This window comes from Clarias gariepinus, chromosome 13, assembly GCF_024256425.1.
Source record: "Clarias gariepinus isolate MV-2021 ecotype Netherlands chromosome 13, CGAR_prim_01v2, whole genome shotgun sequence".
Lineage (NCBI taxonomy): Eukaryota > Metazoa > Chordata > Actinopteri > Siluriformes > Clariidae > Clarias > Clarias gariepinus.
This window is the reverse complement of record NC_071112.1, coordinates 6,221,783-6,242,744: the sequence shown is the minus strand read 5'-3', so window position 1 is coordinate 6,242,744 and position 20,962 is coordinate 6,221,783.

The following is a 20,962-nucleotide window of genomic DNA, read 5'->3' as shown; positions in this document are numbered from 1 at the left end:
TTGAAAGTGCTTTAACTCCACCTGGCACAGTTTAATCCCAGTGGAACAATCTGACTACATGTGCAGTGCCATAAAAAAAGAATTTGCCCCTTTCTGATTTTTCTTCTTTGCACATTTGTCACCCTTGTATGGGTGAAATTTCATCTAAACACTTTATACGAAAAGGACAGATTGGCCTTTTTTTGTGAGTTATCATGAATATTTTGCATTTCGGGGATATCATCTTGATGCATTGTAATACATATCACTCATCAGTAATGATGAACCAGTGCCTGCTGATGATGACCAACACGTCTTCCCTGATTTACCAGAGCCAAGTAAAAAGAATGGCAATCAAACTGAATAAAATTAGTAGCAGCGATAACTCGTGCTAGTAATTATGTTAGTCAATATTAATTCAAAATAATGTTTCTCAGCATTATTTCGTATTAATATTGACTACCATAATAATTACAATAAGTAACTAGTTTACTAGCATGAGCTAATGCTGCTACTGATTTTATTTCAGCTCACCTGTTCAGTTTTATTGCCATTCTTTTTAAAATATTGTCTTTATAGATTTATATGTTGTTTGTCTTGATGTTCTTTTCTTCGTTTCTGTTTTACCAATATGACCCAATATATGTTCAGTGATACTTCAAATAATATGTTTAAATAGCATTGATTTCTGTATTGTGTTATGTTTTTATATTAGTAACTGGTGTTAAAATGTATCTCTACCTTAATGAGCCAATGTATTATGTGGGTGCGTTACAATAATAATAAGAATAATAATAAATTCTGAGAATTACTACTACTTATAATAATAATTCTGAATGGAGAAAACACAGTCAAAGAAGTATCATCATTGAAGAAAATGAAGAATAAATACATAGTTTGAGCTTGACACGTTTATGAGCTCTGTCGCTTGCTGTCAATGGGTGCCTAAGAGACACAACACATCGGCTTTAGTAGACACACAATACTTCAGACTGAAACACGACTGCCCCCCTACAGGTAATAAAGGGCATTTTCACAGCTTGCGGCGCATAGCCGCAGCAAGCCGCGGGATCCCTTTTTTCAAAATGTGCGTCTTTAAAGGCCCGATCTGTAAGACACCCTAGTAAAAAAGTATATTAAATCCTAGCATGCCAAAGCATACTTAAATTTACTTGCAGCCAGACTAATGACTAGTATACTTGAAGTTTGCTATTTTGGAACAACTAATTTTGTACTAAGTGTATTTAGGTTGTAATTAAATTGTACAAAAGTACAATTTAAAGTGTATTAAGTATACTTTTGTGTGCTAAAGTGGAACAACTTTAAGTATACTTAGTACACTTAAAGTATATGCCTGTGTGTGTACTAACATACATACCTGACAGTAATTAATACAATTTAAGTATATATTTAATATATTATAAGTATATTACAGCTATTTTTACTGTGTTACAAATACATGATTAATATACTATGAGTATATATTTTTATTACAGCAGTAGCTGTTATACTTCTGGTCAATTACAAATACTTAAAAAGTACACTTTGTGGTTAATACAAATATACTTTATTGTATCATACAGTACATAAAACCTTCTATATTACAGTATTGCAAATGTATTACCAGTACACTAAAGGTGTTTAGGATAATTTACAAATGCTGAATGTATTTTCTACACTATAACATGTTTTTATTACACATTACATTAGTACAGTTATTATGAGGGAGATTTTATTCATGACTTCTACAGATTTAATTTGCACAAGGTAACAAAAAACTGTCCTATAGTTTATTTGTATTTAACAAACACACAAACTAAAATTTAAACTGTAGTCTGAACACAGACAGACATTAGTATTAGAGTACACAGGTACAGTATTAGTTTAAACCTGGTGTGTTGATTCTAGCTGTTACACAGAGACTGAAAACAGGCTGAGAGCTATGGAGCCATTAAACCACACGCAAAAGTACATGAGATTTAGCAACAACACATTAGACAATACATTCTATAGTTTAAAGTATGTACTTAATTACAAATGACCTAACAAAAACCGTTAAATTTACCTTATGCCTATGAAAATAAAATAATAACGATACAAACTAACGCACGCGATGTTGCAGCTTCCAGTTGTTAATTCAAACTAGAAGTGGAGGACTGGGGAGCCAATCAGAGAGCGGACTTTACGAATCTGCCCGCCTACAATCTCTGATTGGATGGTGGGGCGCTGAATACTAGTCTATGGTTGGCTGGAATAGATACAAAGATATCACACTGCTGCAGTGTGTCACTTTATTCTGTGAGCGCACAGAAAAGTGAGAGAGTGCAAACATAAATTATCTTGAACAGGAAAAAATTATTTTCAGCGCACAAAAACGAGTTTAACATCGCGCATGAGAGAGAGAGAGATTCAGTGTGCAGAAACGAGTCTAAAAGCACGAGAGAGTAGTGCACTAAATATAAGTACATTTAAATTTAACTGATAATATACTGAAACTACCGAATATTAAAAATTGTCTTCTAATGTATACTTTCTGTACGTTTGTACAATGATTATTTCGAGCATATTTTTTTAAAAATATACCAAAAATACATTAAAAAACAAGTTTAAATAAGTATACTTTGGAAATTAGACCAACCTTTCACTTAAAGTATATTTTCCAATAATATATTTTTGAAAAGTGTACTATAATACAATTATTTTTAAGTATATTAAAAATTTAATTCCAAAATTTGATAAAAGCATGATGTTAGTATACTTTTTATATATTAACTGATGGTACAATATTTTGTTAGTATATTTGCAATGTACTATCGAGGATTTCAATATATTTGTATATTTGTCATGCCAATTTATATCCAGTTTTCTTGGTGGAGTTTAATTACCTTTGTTTATTTTATTACATTTTATGACCCATTTTTAGAATTAGCAGAAAATAGAGAGCAGATGTGGCAGTAGAGCAGACATAGCCCTGGTGAGAGTAGTAGCTAGAGGAAAAGCGAGCACTCGAACCCTCACAGATCCTTGTTCTTCACAAGGTGCAGAGTAAGGAAAAGAGGTAACTTTAGTGGTTGTGTAGGAGGCGAGGTCCAGCAGAGCAGTCGGAAGGAGACAGCCAGGTGCCAGGACCAGATGGGAGCAAGCCATGGAGAAGAAAAATCACATGGTCAGACCTCTGAAGGCAGTCTATGACATCCTCGCAAGTCCAGCTAACCTGCACTGCTGGGGCTTAAACACAACCTTGCTTCCTTTGCTAGGGAAAGGCTCCCAAACACATCTTCTGTCCAAGGGTTCTGGGGGAGGGCTGATACCACTGACGGCATGACCAGGTGCTTAAGACAATTACCGGAAGCATCCATAGTGCTGTGATCAGACAGTCAGAAGTCCAAACCCCGGACTTCCGATTTGAGCGATGTAGAGAGCGGACGCGTGCGTGTGAGTCTCCCGACAACTTAAACTTAAACAATAGTAATTGTTACTAATAACAGACCAAGCAAGCAGTAGGGAGCGGCGATACAGGTTTGGCGTTAAAAATGCCTAACTATAAAACGAAAACAGCTGATCAAGACCCAAAGAGAACTTCGATAAGTAGCAAGCTAGCTAAAATGGCGACGGCTGCTTGAGTGGCTAATGAGGAATTCTCTTTAAATATGCTGACTACGGAGCTGGAAAAACAACGCAAACATCTTAAAGAAGATATGAGTGCGCTAATCAAGGCTTCCCTTGCACCAATACAGCTTTCCATAGAATCGTTTCAGGAGACTGTGGATGCGTTTGGTAAACGTCTCGCAACCGTGGAAACAACGGCCGGGGAAAACTTCGAAGCTCTCAGTAAAGCGGAGGCAGACATCGCTGCGTTAAAAGCTACCAACGAAGCACTGTTAGACCGTCTGGACGACCTCGAAAATCGTTCACGTAGGGCGAACCTCCGGATCATAAATGTTCCAGAAGACAGCGAAATTGGAACGGACATGGTCAAGTTTACTTCGGATCTGCTGAAAGACGTCATGGGGGTTCAGGTGTTTGAGAAACCACCAGAGCTGGAAAGAGCGCATCGTGCATTGGCGACTAACCCCAGGGATGGTCAACCTCCAAGACCCATTATCGTTTGTTTTCATCGATACCAGGAGAAGGAACGAGCTCTGCGCTGGGCCAGGCAACTCGAACTGCAGTATCGAGGGAAAACTCTCAGATTTTACCCTGACCTAAGTGCAGTACTCTTCAAGAAGCGCGCTACCTTCAAGAACATCAAAACGATGCTCTATCAAAAAGGGATTCGTTTCAGATTCCTCTATCCCGCCCGCTTGCGATTTACTCACGATAGGGAGACCTTCACCTTCGAGTCAGCACCCGAAGCCGAAGCCTTCTTTGAACGTCGGATCAACGTGACCGCTGCTGGAGGGAGTAATTCCCGGTAAACTCAAACTGTTTCTGAACGACAAATTTAAAGGTGTACACACATCCATTACAAGATCTGTTCTTATTTTGTATTTTCTTTTTTTTCTTCTACCGCGACGGTTTACATTTTTGTTTGAGAGGGTGCTATCAAAATACCAGCGGATGGCCTAGTCGTCATGACGACTTACGTCCTTGGAAAGGTACTGTAATAAAGCACTGGAAGATGAACCATAATTAACCCTCCAGATTTCAGTTTTATTATTCTTATTGGTATTATTCTATTCTGTTTTGCCGAATGCCTATCTGAATGCAGTATTTACAAATTGCTGTGATGTATAAGAGATAGGGTGTCGGGAGCTTAACAGTTGAGTAGTTAATGGATAGCTGGGAGTGCAACAGGGTTAGTGGAGTCCTGCAGCTTACCTCGTTTGGGGAGGTAAACATAGGAAAGGGTGTTGTAATGTTAATGGCGTGGTTTACTGCCTCAGTGACTAACTTTTTTTTTTTTTTACTACTTTTATTTTTTCTGGATACTCAATTTGTTTTTGGGCTGTTTTCATTCATTGCCAGAGATATTGAGAAACTTAGCTGGATACCAGGTTTATCTATGCCGCAGGTGCCGTGTTCATCCTTCTATGCTGTACTATGTCTGATGTATCAAGCAGAGGAATGACAGGAAAGTCATTTGTTAGGTTTACATCATGGAATGTTAAAGGTCTTAATGGTCCTATAAAAAGGTCCAGAATTTTCTCTCATCTTAAATGTCTTAATTCCGATATAATCTTCCTTCAAGAGACACATTTACTTAATTCAGACCATCTTAGATTGAAGAAACCATGGGTTGGGCACATTTACCATTCTAAATTTAATGCAAAGGCAAGAGGAACGGCAATATTAATACATAAAAAAATTCAGTTTTCTGCGTCTAATGTTATTGCTGATCCTCAGGGTCGCTATATTATGGTGACAGGTAGGCTGTTTCAAACCCAGGTCTTGCTGGTGAACATTTATGGCCCCAATTGGGATGATAAAAATTTTATAAGAAAACTGATTGCGTCTTTACCCAGCTTTAATTCATATTATCTGATTTTAGGTGGTGACTTAAACTGTGTAATGAACCCAAATTTGGATCGCTCAAATCCAAAACCACAAGTTCCTTCTAAAATGGCATGCGATATTTCAGCATTTTTGAGCCAGACAGGCTGCGTAGACCCCTGGCGATTCTTTAACCCTCACAGTAAGGCCTTTTCTTATTTTTCTCATGTACATCACTGTTATTCTAGAATTGATTATTTTTTTATAGACAAAAGTCTCCTTCCCTCAGTAAAGGGAGTGGAATATTCTGCTATCGTAGAGTCTGATCATGCTCCCTTATTACTAGATCTCTCAGTTCCATCTAATTTTACAAGTTATACATGGCAATTAAATTCATCGCTGTTATCTGATGAATCATTTTGCAAACATGTGTCTTCCTCAATTGACAATTTTTTAGAATTTAATTCAACGGAGCATGTCTCCCCTTCTCTCCTTTGGGAGACTCTAAAAGTGGTGCTTAGAGGAGACATTATATCATATACTGCTTTTATTAATGGAGAGAGGGAAAGGAAAAGGCATCATTTAATTGATGCAATATCCAAAATCGATAGTCAATACTCTACCTCCCCTACACCAGAACTCTATAAGAAGAGGATTGATCTTCAGACTCAGTATAATTTAATTTCATCAAATCAAGCAGAACGGCTTATTCTTCGGTCACGAGGTTTTTTTTATGAACATGGTGATAAGGCTAGCCGATTCTTAGCCCATCAGCTTAAGTCCAGGTCATCAGCACAACATATCTCCGAAATTGAGAGTGATTCAGGGGGCTTAACAATTGATCCCCTCACAATTAATAATATTTTTATGAACTTTTATTCTAACCTTTATACATCAGAAACATCTAAGGATCGATCTAAACTGGTAGAGTTCTTTGACAAAATAAATGTTCCCACTATCTCTTTGGATCATAAAAAAGACTTGGATCATCCTCTTCAGTTGCAAGAAATATCTGAGGCCATATCAGCTCTGCAGAGTGGCAAGACTCCGGGGCCCGATGGCTTCCCGATTGAATTCTATAAGAAATTTTCAATTAAATTATCCCCACTTCTTCTTAGTATGTTTGAACATTCTTTATCTCAAGGAACTTTGCCAAAGTCCCTTAGTGAAGCACTGATTACTTTTTTACTGAAGCCCCAAAAAGATCCAACAAAGTGCAGCTCATATCGACCAATTTCTCTGTTAAACGCAGATATCAAAATTTTAGCTAAATTATTGGCAATTCGATTGGAGTCTCCTTTAGTTAATATCATCTCAGTTAACCAGACTGGTTTTATAAAAGGTCGGCACATATTTTCTAACATCCGTCGCCTTTTAAATGTTCTTTACACTCCCTCATCCCAAAACACCCCTGAAATTGTAGCATCATTAGATGCCGAAAAGGCATTTGATCGGGTGGAGTGGGATTACCTTTTTTTTGCTATGGATAGGTTTGGCTTCGGCCCCGAATTTATAAAGTGGGTTTCGTCTGCTTTATACTTCTCCAGTTGCTTCAGTAGTTACGAATAAATGGAGATCAAAAAATTTTCCTTTGTCAAGGGGCACTCGGCAGGGGTGCCCTTTAAGTCCCCTTTTGTTTACAATTGCAATTGAGCCATTATCGCTAGCATTAAAATCTATATCCTCTTTCCATGGCATAGTTAGGTGGGGTGTTGAACATAAGCTCTCATTATATGCTGATGACCTGCTTCTTTACATTTCAGATCCTTTATCATGCATCGATGACCTTATCAAAGTTTTGCACAATTTTGGGACCTTTTCTGGCTATAAGCTGAACATCTCCAAAAGTGAATGTATGCCAGTTAACTCATTCGCCAGACATATGCCTGACTCCATGCTTCCCTTCTGCATGGCAAGATCTAAGTTCAAATATCTAGGCATTAATATCACTCAGAACTTTAAAGGACTATATGAAAATAACTTCACTTCTCTATTGACTAAACTCAAATCTGATCTTCAAAAGTGGAGGCCTCTCCACCTATCTTTGGTTGGTAGAGTGAACTGTGTTAAGATGACAGTTCTTCCAAGATTCTTATATTTATTTCAGTGCCTCCCTATCTTTCTATCTAAAGCTTTTTTCAATACATTGGATAAACATATCTCCAATTTTATCTGGGATGGGAAAATCCCAAGAATTAGTAAAGAGTTTCTTCAGAAAAATAGAATTGACGGAGGTTTAGCTCTTCCTAACTTCTTATACTATTATTGGGCAGCCAATGTCCAAAAGATAATTTACTGGATGCACCCATCAGGGGGCACTGATTGGCTTGAAACAGAATCTAAATCTTGCACAGCGACCTCTTTACAAGTTCAAGTTCAAGTTCAAGTAGGCTTTATTGTCACTTCAACCATATACAGTTAGTACACAGTGAAACGAAACAACGTTCCTCCAGGACCAAGGTGCTACATGCAACATAAACTTACAACATAAATTAACAGAGAAGCTAAACTAGCTAGCTAGGAGGCCTAGTTAGCTGGCTAGCAGAGACAAGACAGATATTCCTAACATAACTTACAACATAAATTAACCAAAAAAAAAAAAAAACTAACTAAAAGACTATCTACAGGTTTTTTTTTTTTCCTTCTTCTTTTTCTTCTCCCAGACAACAACATAAAGTGCACGTGCAAATGTGCAAAACGAGCAACAACAAAGTGACAGTGCGACAACAATGACATATCAGAACATAAAACATAAAACATAAAATATGGAATTGAGGTAGTAAAAAACATAGCAGCAAGAATTGGTATTTGTGCAAAAAGTAATGAATATTGTGCAGAAGGGATAAACAATGAGGCATTTACAGATGTGTGTACGATAGTTTGTGTGGGTCAGTGTGTCTGCGCTTGTGTTGATTTGTCAGTCCAGTCACAGTGTTTTGATGTATTGATGTAGTTGAGTTGTAGTAGTTAAGCTGAGTGATAATGTTTGTGTGTGTGTGTGTGTGTGTGTATCAGTTCAGTCCCTTTTTGTTGAGGAGACGGATGGCTTGTGGAAAAAAGCTGTTGCACAGTCTGGATGTGTGTGCCCGAATGCTTCGGTACCTTTTTCCAGATGGCAGGAGTGTGAAGTGTGTGAGAGGGGTGTGTCCGATCAGCCACAATGCTGTTGGCTTTGCGGATGCAGCGTGTGGTGTAGATGTCTTCAATGGAGGGAAGAGAGACCCCAATGATCTTCTCTGCTGTCCTCACTATCCGCTGTAGGGTTTTGCGGTCCGATATGGCACAATTCCCAAACCAGACAGTGATGCAGCTGCTCAGAATGCTCTCGATAGTCCCTCTATAGAAGGTGATCAGGATCGGTGGTGGAAGCTGGGCCTTTCTCAGTCTTCTCAGAAAGAAGAGACGCTGTTGGGCTTTCTTGTGTAGGGAGCTGGTGTTGAGGGACCAGTTGAGGTCCTTCTCCAGGTGGACACCCAGGAATTTAGTGTTTTCGACAATCTCCACAGAGGAGCCGTTGATGCTCAGCGGAGAATGGTCGCCTCGTGTCCTCCTGAAGTCAACAACCATCTCTTTTGTCTTGTCAACATTCAGAGACAGGTTGTTGTTGTTGCACCAGTCCGTTAGCCTCTGCACTTCCTCTCTGTACGCTGACTCGTCGTTCCTGCTAATGAGACCCACCACGGTCGTGTCATCAGCGAACTTAATGATGTGATTTGAACTGTGTGTTGCTACACAGTCGTAAGTCAGCAGTGTGAACAGCAGGGGACTGAGCACACAGCCTTGTGGGGCCCCAGTGCTCAGTGTGGTGGTGCTGGAGGTGCAGTTCCCGATCCATACTGACTGAGGCCTTCCGGTCAGAAAGTCTAGGATCCAGTTGCAGAGGGAGGTGTTCAGGCCCAACAGGCTCAGCTTCCCGATCAGTTGTTGGGGGATGATAGTGTTGAATGCTGAGCTGAAGTCTATGTACAGCATTCGAACGTATGCGTCCTTCTTGTCCAAGTGTGTGAGGGCAAGATGGAGTGTAGTGGAGATGGCATCGTCCGTTGAGCGGTTAGGACAATACGCAAATTGCAGTGGGTCCAGTAAAGGGGGCAGCAGCGTCTTGATGTGTCTCATGACGAGCCGCTCGAAGCACTTCATGATGGTGGGTGTAAGTGCAACGGGACGGTAGTCATTGAGACAGGACACAGTAGACTTCTTGGGCACGGGGACGATGGTGGTGGCTTTGAAGCACGTGGGAACGACGGCGCTGCTCAGAGAGATGTTGAAGATGTCGGTGAGAACATCTGCCAGCTGTTCAGCACATTCTCTGAGCACTCTGCCTGGGATGTTGTCTGGTCCAGCAGCTTTACGTGGGTTGACTCTGCGTAGAGTTTTCCTCACCTCAGCTGTAGTGAGACACAGCACCTGGTCGTTCGGAGGAGGGGTGGGCTTCCTCGCCACCACGTTGTTCTGCCTGTCGAACCGAGCGTAGAAGTTGTTCAGCGCATTTGGGAGGGAGCCGTCACCGTCACAGGCAGGTGATGTCGTCCTGTAGTGAGTGATGGCTTTTAAGCCCTGCCACATGCGCCGTGTGTCGCCGCTGTCCCTGAAGTGATTGTGGATTCTCTGGGCGTGTGCGCGCTTTGCCTCTCTGATGGCCCGAGATAGTTTGGCCCTTGCTGTTCTGAGGGCCACCTTGTCTCCCGCTCTGAAGGCAGAGTCTCTGGTCCTCAGAAGTGCACGCACTTCCGCAGTAATCCAGGGTTTCTGGTTGGGTCGTGAGATGATGTTCTTGGAGACAGTGACATCATCGGTGCACTTGTTAATGTAGCTGGTCACTGATGACGTGTACTCCTCCAAGTCAGTGAAGTCGCCGTAAGTTGCAGCCTCCCTAGACATGTTCCAGTCAGTGCACTCGAAACAGTCCTGAAGAGCAGAGATGGCTCCTGCTGGCCAGGTTTTCACCTGCTTTAGAACCGGTCTTGAGCGCCTGACGAGTGGTCTGTATGCTGGAATTAGCATAACAGAGATGTGGTCTGAGTAGCCGAGGTGGGGGCGGGGCTCTGCCCGAAATGCGCCAGGGATGTTTGTGTAAACAAGATCCAGCGTGTTTTTCCCTCTCGTTGCAAAGTCCACATATTGATGGAATCTAGGAAGCACTGACTTGAGATTTGCATGATTAAAATCTCCGGCAACAATAAACAGTCCATCCGGGTGTGTATTTTGCAGTTCACTGATCTTTGTATACAGTTCCCATAGCGCTTCCTTAGCATTAGCACTAGGTGGAATGTACACTCCGATAATGAAAACAGTGGTGAATTCTCGTGGTAAATAAAAAGGTCTGCATCTAACAATCACAAACTCCACTAGCAATGAGCAATAACTAGAAACTAGCACAGAGTTCTTGCACCATTTCGTGTTGATGTAAACACACAAGCCGCCACCGCGAGTCTTACCGCACAGAGCTGCATTCCTGTCGGCACGAAACGAGGCTAGCCCGTCTAGCTGAATAGCGGCGTCCGGTACTCTGTCGCTGAGCCATGTCTCCGTGAAAACAAAGACACAGCAGTCTCTAACCTCACGCTGTGTAGCCTGCTGAAGTCGGATGTAGTCCAGTTTATTGTCCAGGGAGCAGACGTTAGATAGGATGATGGACGGGAGAGCCGGCCGGCTAGGGTTTGTTTTTAGCCTAGCACAGACTCCCGCCCGCTTGCCGCGCTTCTGCTTCCTCGCGCACCGCTTCCGATGACCCTTTCTCCGGCCGCCGGCATCAGGCAACGCCGAGGCTTTGAGGCCTGGTTCGCGCAGCAAGCCGAGGTCGCGTAGCTTTTCCCGCAGCTCATCGTGGATGTTGTTACCCGGGTTATTTAGGAACAAAAGTGTCTGGCTGTTGTATGTACGGACACCAGTCGCGACGGTATCCATACACGGAGTAAAATAACCGCGTTACACACAAAACGTAAACAACGTAAACAACGTAGCACCATTTTGGCTCCGGAGCGGCCGCTGCGTGCTACTGCTGCGCCGCCATCTTGGATCCACTCTCTAGCTTTTGGATCCACTTTCAAGCTCTTGTAACATGTAGCTTACCTATTAAAATAGTTAAATATACATCAAATCCAATTGTTCATTTCACTTTTAAAATATGGACTCAACTACGTCAGCATTTGAAGTTAAAACAAGCACTTTTGTTTCAGAGTCCAATATGCAATTATCATGCTTTCCTCCCAGCAAAACTAGACTCTGCTTTCAGACAGTGGCAAGATAAGGGAATTCTCGGTTCAGTGATCTTTATATTGATGGTATTTTTGCAAGTTTTAATGATTTGCGTTCCAAATTTACTCTTAATTCAGTTGACCTTTTCCGTTATTTTCAGATACGTAATTTCGTTATTGCCCAAAGCTCATCTTTTCCAAACATCCCCTCAAAGTCTCTTGTGGACTCTCTGTTAGAAGTACCCTCCCATCTACAAGGTCTTGTTTCAAGAATATATACAATTCTAATGTCTTTAAAAAATGCAAGAACAGACAAGATCAGAAGTAGGTGGGAGAGCGAGCTCAGTATGCAATTCTCAGAGGAATTTTGGAGGAATGCCCTCTTTAGAGTGAACGGTAGTACTACTTGTGCCCGACTGAGTTTAATACAGTTTAAGGTATTGCACCGTATGCACTTAAGCAGAACACGGATTGCCTCCTTTAATCCTGCTTTTGACAAGACCTGTATTAGGTGTCACACAGGTGAAGCAGACTTGACTCACATGTTTTGGGCATGCCCCACACTTACTGCTTACTGGTCAACTATATTTGATACACTTTCCAAAGTGTGTGAAGCACCACTAAAGCCATGTGCAGAATTAGCAATATTTGGTGTTCCAGGTGATGAATCAAATTTGACTAAAAGACAACTAAATATCATTGCCTTTGCATCCTTATTGGCTCGCAGACAAATTTTATTACATTGGAAATCTACAAATCCACCTAAAGTATCACAATGGCTTCGGGATCTGATGTTATACCTACATCTAGAAAAGATTAAATATTCAATCAGAGGTTCCCATAAATTCTCTTATGTCTGGCAACCCTTATTATCATATTTTACTGCCATAAAGGTACTTCCTTGACATTGTAATATTCCTGATTATGGTATCCAGTTTAAGTTATCTATTCATGTATCTATTCATTTATTTATTTTATTTTAACTTTTTCCATTTGTAATTATTTATGTATGTGTGTATATATATATATATATATATATATATATATAATTTATTTATTTATTTTATTTTATTATTATTATTATTATTATTTTTATTTTTTATTCTATTTTATTTTATTTTTATTATTATTATTTATTTATATATATATATATATATATATATTTTTTTTTTTTTCCCATTGTTATTTAACTATTGTATATTTATCTTTATATTTTAATCAATGTCATCATTAATATTAGGCAGTATGTTCGGGGTTGGTTGGGGAGGGTTTAAAAATTTAAAAATACAGTCTCTGTACAAATAATAGCATTTGTCTTTGAAATAAAAAAAAAAAAAAAAAAGAAGTCCAAACCCATGAAGCAGACCATCAGCTTTTTTAGAGCAGGAAAGGCAAGAGAGAGGTCCAGATTAGTAACATCAGGGATCCTGTACATAGCCCAAGACTGGCAATTGGTAATAGACCTGGGCAAACAACCAGGATTACCCCACCATACAATAATGGAGCCAGAGGCAAAAAAAAAAAACATCATTATGGTGGAGCATACTGTGCCATGAGGGGACAGAATGGAAAAGGCCTTTACAACTGATTTATTCTTTATTCTCTGGTTTCTCCAAATGGCAGCCGGCAAAATGTTTGAAATATTACGGTTATTGTGTTACAAAGTGTAGATTTAAGAGTTGTTTAAGCGAGAATGTATACGCTCAAAACATTTAGTCATCAGTTATTAAAGATAGCATTTATTTAAAAAATTGCCTCAACGATTTTGGCAGGCGATTCAGGCAATCCCCCGGAGATTTGTCCTCATGTAGCCACCCGACGCTGCCTCACCACGGCAAGAACTTTTGAAAACTACCGCTGGCTCTGATGTTTTTGTAGTGGTTAAAACAGCGGATTTATTTTACTTTGTGTATGTTTAAAAGCCAATCTTTGGTACAATCGGATATGGTATAATATATCACGGCTGTGTGACGCATCCTGTACTCTGCGTTCCATTTATAATATACCCAGTGTCCTCAAACCCTCGAGTGTGCACTTCCAAGTCAGGTCCATTCTTTGCGTTCTTGGAATTGAGACACGGCATGACAAACTTTCTGGATTCTTCACTCCTAAAGCCAAGGGCATATGGAAGCAAAATAGTCTCATTAATAATTCACACAAAAGACACGATGCACACATGCAAATCCCAATTCACATATGTGAAACTCAATTCACGTGCACAAAAAAAATATATATTCCAAAAAAAAAAAACAACTCACTAGCACGATATACATTTCACAAATACAAAACACAATTCACAGCGACTTTGCTGGCAGCAACGTGGGTACTCGCACTCTTTAGCCAATCAGATGCGACCTCACCATCCAACCAATCACACCCCTCTTGGAACGCAGCACTCAAGTAGCTCAGCTTTGATATACAAAGTTGGGATAAAAGTTAGTATTTCTGATATAAACACTAATGTCTATAATACAAAGGAAAATATAGTTTTTTAAACATTTTAAAAATGACTTTAGCTTCAAATAAAGGTTGTATCAGTTATTTTATGAAGTGGCCACAAGTGGTTGCTACTTCATTGATTCATTTATTCATTCAAGAGATTAGTTAAAAATATTGATTTATCCAGTAATGCAATGAGTAAAGCCTTGAGTCTTGTGGGAGAATTATGTTTATTGTAAAGAATTGAAAAATCATGGCTCTCAATTTATCCATTCATGCAGCTTAGAGTGAAATATCAATAACTATAAAAGATTGTTTAAGGTGACGAGAGTTAATTGATAAAATAAAATAACAGCATTACATGGCAGCTGGCAAAACTTGTCAGAGTACAGCGTTTTACTGTAGTCTTTTTTATATAAAAACAAATATTTATTTTTGTCTGATCCACTGATGGTGTATGAGGTTGGTTAGATTTTAAAAGGCTGTAATGACATCTCCTGGAATATGTATAATTTCATCCAGGGCACCAATAACCACTAGCTCCTGTCTAGCTAACTTAAAATAATTGTTTTGAATCATGCTGCATATCTTGTTCAAACCACATTGTTTCAACATAGTTGCTACAACATGCTATTGCTGTAACTGTTCAAACGGACCAAACACCAGTTTAAAAAGTCATAATAAATAATCAATTCACCACTCAAATTGTAAAGACAATAGTCAGTCACATGCTAGTTTACTATGCTGAGTGTATGCATTGTTTCATTTGAAAATGAAAAACTGTGGCAAACATGTAATGAGGGTAAAGTGTTTATAAAGATAATAAAGTGGTTAGCTGTGTTATTTCCGGCAAAGTTCATGAATGAAACATTATGAAATTAAATAATAACTTAGACGTGCATCCTGTTCTTGGTTTGAGTAGGTCTTCATGTCCGCTGTAATTAACTCAGATTGCACAAAAGGTGTGCAAAGCTGAGCTACTTGAGTGCTGCGCTTCTGGAGGGCTGTAATTAGTTAAATGATATGGTTGCATCTAATTGGCTAAAGAGTCCCATGTTGCTGCCAGTCCCACGTTGCTAGGACTTTAAGCAAGTCTCAAAAATACACAAACAAATCCAGGGCGATTCACACACGAAAGACGATTTTCAAATTCACAGTCTATGATACATCCATAAATTTTATACATTCAAAAATTTTGTACATAGTTGTACGTCTATGAATTGTGTTTTGCATTTGTGAAACGTATATATTATGAATATATATATTTATTTTGTGCACTTGAGTATTTTTTTTTTTACATATACATTTTTCGTGCACATGAATTGGGTTTTGCACATGTGAATTGGGATACGCAGGTGTGCATTGTGTCTTTTGTGTGAATTATTAATGAGACTGATTTGCTTCCATAGCCTAGAGTCTGCTTAGATGGAAACGTTGATTAGAGAGGTCAATAGAGAGCAGTCAGACAGAAAAGCTTCAGCTGTCAGATAACCACTCTCTATAACTGCTGTCAGATAACCACTCTCTATAACTCATGAAGCACAACAGGATGATTTCTATGGCAGATGCGAAAGCTGGGACTACTGCAGGAACAGGCTCATTAAAACTGGACAGTGGAACACAAGAGTGCCTTTTAACAAAAATAGATTATTGTATAATTTCATAGGTGTATGTCTTTTTGTTATACAAACAACATACATTTAAATATCGCCGGCCGGCTGCTTGGTCCCAGAGCAAGATGACAGGATGACACCCTGGTGGACACCCAGGATGAGCCCAAATTTTAATAATTAAAATTCAGAAGAATCTAAAAGCATCATTGTGACGAGTAGAAGGACATTATGGCAAAAATAAGTTTGTTATAGGTTTAAAAAAGATATCAAACATTATATAAAGAAGACTTAGTTTAAGTCAAACAAGATATCAGTGAGCAGTCTACAAAAATATGAAAGTCATCAAGGAGCAAAACATAAAACCTCCTTTCCCCCAATGTCTATAATAATCATTTTTGTTAAACAATTATTTAGAAATGCTTTAAAAGACTTTAAAGAGATATGTTTTAAAATGAATGGTCAAACCAAGCAAGGAGGATTTATATATTTTTTTTTCTACAGGAAAAACATCACTTAAAAGAAGAATTCACATAATTAACATGTACAAAAATATATAAATTATGTCATTTGAATACGATTACATTGTAAATTGAATACTAATGGTCCTTTTGTTTTGCAAACATAGAAATCTCATGTGTATGAACTAAAACAGATTTTCACAAATTCACATAAATGCGTCAATTATCTACCATCCTCCTGGCCCTCTAGAAACTTTCTGGATAAAATGCTTAAAAAAATGAAAACATGCTTCTTAGTATTTTTCCTTCGAATAAAACTCCTCTCACTGTTCAAGGAGATTTCAACCTCCCCTTTGACAAACTCCAATTCTCTTTCCTTCTCCCTCTCCTTAACTTCTTCTCATTAACACTAAACAGTTGCCCTCACACACACACAAGGGAGGGAATTCTCTTGACCTCATTTTTTTTGCCACCCCTCCCCAGTCACAGATATCACTGGTATTCCTCTTCATAAATCTGATCATTATCTGGCATACTTCACAATTACTCTTCCTATTCTGTTTAAAGTTAACCACAAAAATGTCTCTTTTACCTGCAGAAACCTTCACTCTGTCTCCCCTTCCTCTGTCTTTATGCACCCTATCATCTCTCCCAGACTCTGCAACTCATACTTTTCTCTCCTCACTCTCCTCATGAATGGATCTCCTATGCCTTCTGTCCTCTATACCAAGGAATGTTTATTATATTATATTAAGATTAATTAATATTGCACAACAACAGGAGAGAATTAAGAACTGCAGAGAAATCACAGCTTGATGCAGATCTTGCCTCTTACCAGACTCTTCTCTTTAAATTCTCATGTGACGTGACTTCTGCCAAAACTGCCTTCTACAGGGAAAAGCTGGAAGCCTCAGCACATAATACTGGCAAACTCCACAATATCTTCTCTGACTGCTGATGACTTTGCCACATTCTATGACAGGAAAATTGAAGCAATCGAGATGTTTCCTTTTAAAAGCTACACTTGATGCTGCTTGAAAACGCTATTCAATTCAATTTTATTTATATAGCACTTTTAACAATGGTTATTGTCTCAAAGCAGATTTTTCTTTCAAAAATAAAAAATAATTTTTTTAAAGAAAATATTTGCAAGTCTGTATGTGTGAGAAAAATGTGTTTAGATAATAATGAGATGAATGTATGAATGATGAATGAAATGTCTCTAATGAGCAAGCCAAGGGTGATGGTGACAGTGGCAAGGACTCCCTGAGATGGCAATAGGTAGAAACCTTGAGAGGAACCAGACTCAACAGGGAACCCATCCTCATTTGGGTGACAACAGATAGAAATTATATAACATCATGTGTGTTATGCAGGTAAAAGTTCAATATAACAGAAGTTATTTAAATTAACATAAAGTCCAGTTCAGCACTGTTCAGGGATGAGTCAGCAGGTGCGCAAAGGGCAGATGGGGTCTGGATCACTGGGAGCACAGGAGCAGGATGTGTAGCTTCAACCATCTTAAAGTAGAATCCAGCTAGAGCTGGTCCCTCTCTGGATGCCTCAGGAACCTTGCAGGGTTGGCCTTTGTCTACTGAAGCTGGCACAATCTCCAGATGCCTCAGGATGGGTAGAAAAATAAAGAACAGAAGGAGAGAATTAGCGTAGTTGCCATTCAGGATAGATGTACTGGAGTATGAAGTTATGGGATGAGTTATGCGTATGCCAGAATAAAGAGATGTGTCTAAATTGAGTCTACTCTGGAAGGCTATTCCAAAGCTTTGGCGCTAAATATGAAAAAGCCCTACCCCCTTTTGTAGATTTTAAAATTCTGGGAATTACCAGAAGCAATGGGAACGAAAATACCAACGCCTCACTGCAAGTGTCTGGACCCCCAAGGTTGTGTAGCGTGTGCGCAAAAAGGCCAAGGAGGTCTCAGAAGTATCTCTGGGAGGCTGACTCGAGGACCCGTGAGCCCAGAGTAGCATAAACATCCAAACTATAAAATCTAACAAATGTGTGCGGAGAGGACCAACCTGCCGCATCACACACTTGCTGCAGGGAAATACCTCTTGCCAGCGCAATAGATGAGGGGATCCCCCTGGTCAAATGAGCCCTGATTCCTAGAGGCGAAGTGAGCCCACGTGCCTCATAGAAGAGGCCAATAGCATCTTTCACCCAGTGTGACAAGGTTTGTGAAGTGGCGGCCGCCGCCCGGTGCGGCCCCCATAGCATATGAAAAGCTGCTCTGACTTATGCCACAGGCTGGTGCAGTGGACGTAATTCTGAAGAGCACGTACTGGACACAGTAAGTGAAGTCTCTCCTGCTCCAGAGCTGTAAAAGGCATCATTTAATTATAGAACTTTACACACATATTCTTAGACTGGTTGGAACTTTATTCTTAAACACATGAGAGAAATTGATGAAATATTAATATTATATTTACAGTTTTATATTAGTATATTACAATATTTATATTATATTTACAGTTTCACTTTAGTAGTTGATTACATCATTATTGTAAAGGGATCTGCCATATAATGTCAGTTTGAGCATCAACAGATTGCATATAAAGTAAGCCCATCATAGCCCCATTGAGTTTTAATATAATTCATAAATCTAAAATATAGAACAGGCCCCAGTATATTTAATCAGATGTAATGATTGCAACAGCTTCCCACCTACAACACATGTATCTCCTATACAGGAAAGGGTCATGTATTATGTAGCGGGTTCGCACTACAGTGTATCATCAAACGTTTAGTATTAGACACTAAGCAAGGATTTTTGCATTATGGACCATATCAGAAGACCACATTTGCTCATGAGCCAGTGTTGTAATGAGACAGGGGAAATAATCACCTACACCAAGTTGTAGTTACCAAAAAAAAAAAAAAGGGATTTTCTTTTGTGCATTTGACCATATTTACACAAATGAAAGTTACAACATAAATGATTCACAAAATACTATTTTTTGTTTTGATTTGAGAAATGATAATAAAATGATCTCTAATTTAATTGACTTTAAAATGTTTTTTCTTTAGAAATTGTGTATGTCTTTTTACAGTGGTGTGAAAAACTATTTGCCCCCTTCCTGATTTCTTATTCCTTTGCATGTTTGTCACACAAAATGTTTCTGATCATCAAACACATTTAACTATTAGTCAAAGATAACACAAGTAAACACAAAATGCAGTTTTTAAATTATGGTTTTTATTATTTAGGGAGAAAAAAAAATCCAAACCTACATGGCCCTGTGTGAAAAAGTAATTGCCCTCTGAACCTAATAACTGGTTGGGCCACCCTTAGCAGCAATAACTGCAATCAAGCGTTTGCGATAACTTGCAAACAGCGCTCTGGAGGAATTTTGGCCCACTCATCTTTGCAGAATTGTTGTAATTCAGCTTTATTTGAGGGTTTTCTAGCATGAACCGCCTTTTTAAGGTCATGCCACAACATCTCAATAGGATTCAGGTCAGGACTTTGACTAGGCCACTTCAAAGTCTTCATTTTGTTTTTCTTCAGCCATTCAGAGGTGGATTTGCTGGTGTGTTTTGGGTCATTGTCCTGCTGCAGCACCCAAGATCGCTTCAGCTTGAGTTGACGAACAGATGGCAGGACATTCTCCTTCAGGATTTTTTGGTAGACAGTAGAATTCATGGTTCCATCTATCGCAGCAAGCCTTCCAGGTCCTGAAGCAGCAAAACAACCCCAGACCATCACACTACCACCACCATATTTTATTGTTGGTATGATGTTCTTTTTCTGAAATGCTGTGTTACTTTTACGCCAGATGTAACGGGACACGCACCTTCCAAAAAGTTCAACTTTTGTCTCGTCGGTCCACAAGGTATTTTCCCAAAAGTCTTGGCAATCATTGAGATGTTTTTTAGCAAAATTGAGACGAGCCTTAATGTTTCATTTTGCCTAAAAGTGGTTTGCGCCTTGGAAATCTGCCATGCAGGCCGTTTTTGCCCAGTCTCTTTCTTATGGTGGAGTCATGAACACTGACCTTAATTGAGGCAAGTGAGGCCTGCAGTTCTTTAGATGTTGTCCTGGGGTCTTTTGTGGCCTCTCGGATGAGTTGTCTCTGCGCTCTTGGGGTAATTTTGGTCGGCCGGCCACTCCTGGGAAGGTTCACCACTGTTCCATGTTTTTGCCATTTGTGGATAATGGCTCTCACTGTGGTTCGCTGAAGTCCCAAAGCTTTAGAAATATCTTTATAACCTTTACCAGACTGATAGATCTCAATTACTTTTGTTCTCATTTGTTCCTGAATTTCTTTGGATCTTGTCATGATGTCTAGCTTTTGAGGAGCTTTTGGTCTACTTCTCTGTGTCAGGTAGCTCCTATTTAAGTGATTTCTTGATTGAAACAGGTGTGACAGTAATCAGGCCTGGGGGTGACTACAGAAATTGAACTTAGGTGTGATAAACCATAGAGTCGTCACTCAGGGTTCACTCTATTGAGACTGTGTCTGTTCCCCGAGCTAAAAACAAATTTAGAAAGACTCAGAAAGTCTGTTTTAGTAATTTAATTAGCATAAAGACCACAAACTTGGATCAGACTGAATGCGCAGCCGGCACCTCTGATCTGAAGCTAGGACTGTTAAATATTAGATCTCTCGCATCTAAAGCAGTTATAGTTAATGAAATTATCACAGATCAGGAGTTTGATATACTCTGTTTAACAGAAACCTGGATTAAACAGGACGAGTATGTAGCTCTAAATGAAGCTAGTCCTCCTGGATACAGCTACATACACCAGCCTCGGTTAACTGGTAGAGGAGGAGGCGTCGCAGTTATTTACAATGATAATTTGACTATTGTACAAAAACACGGA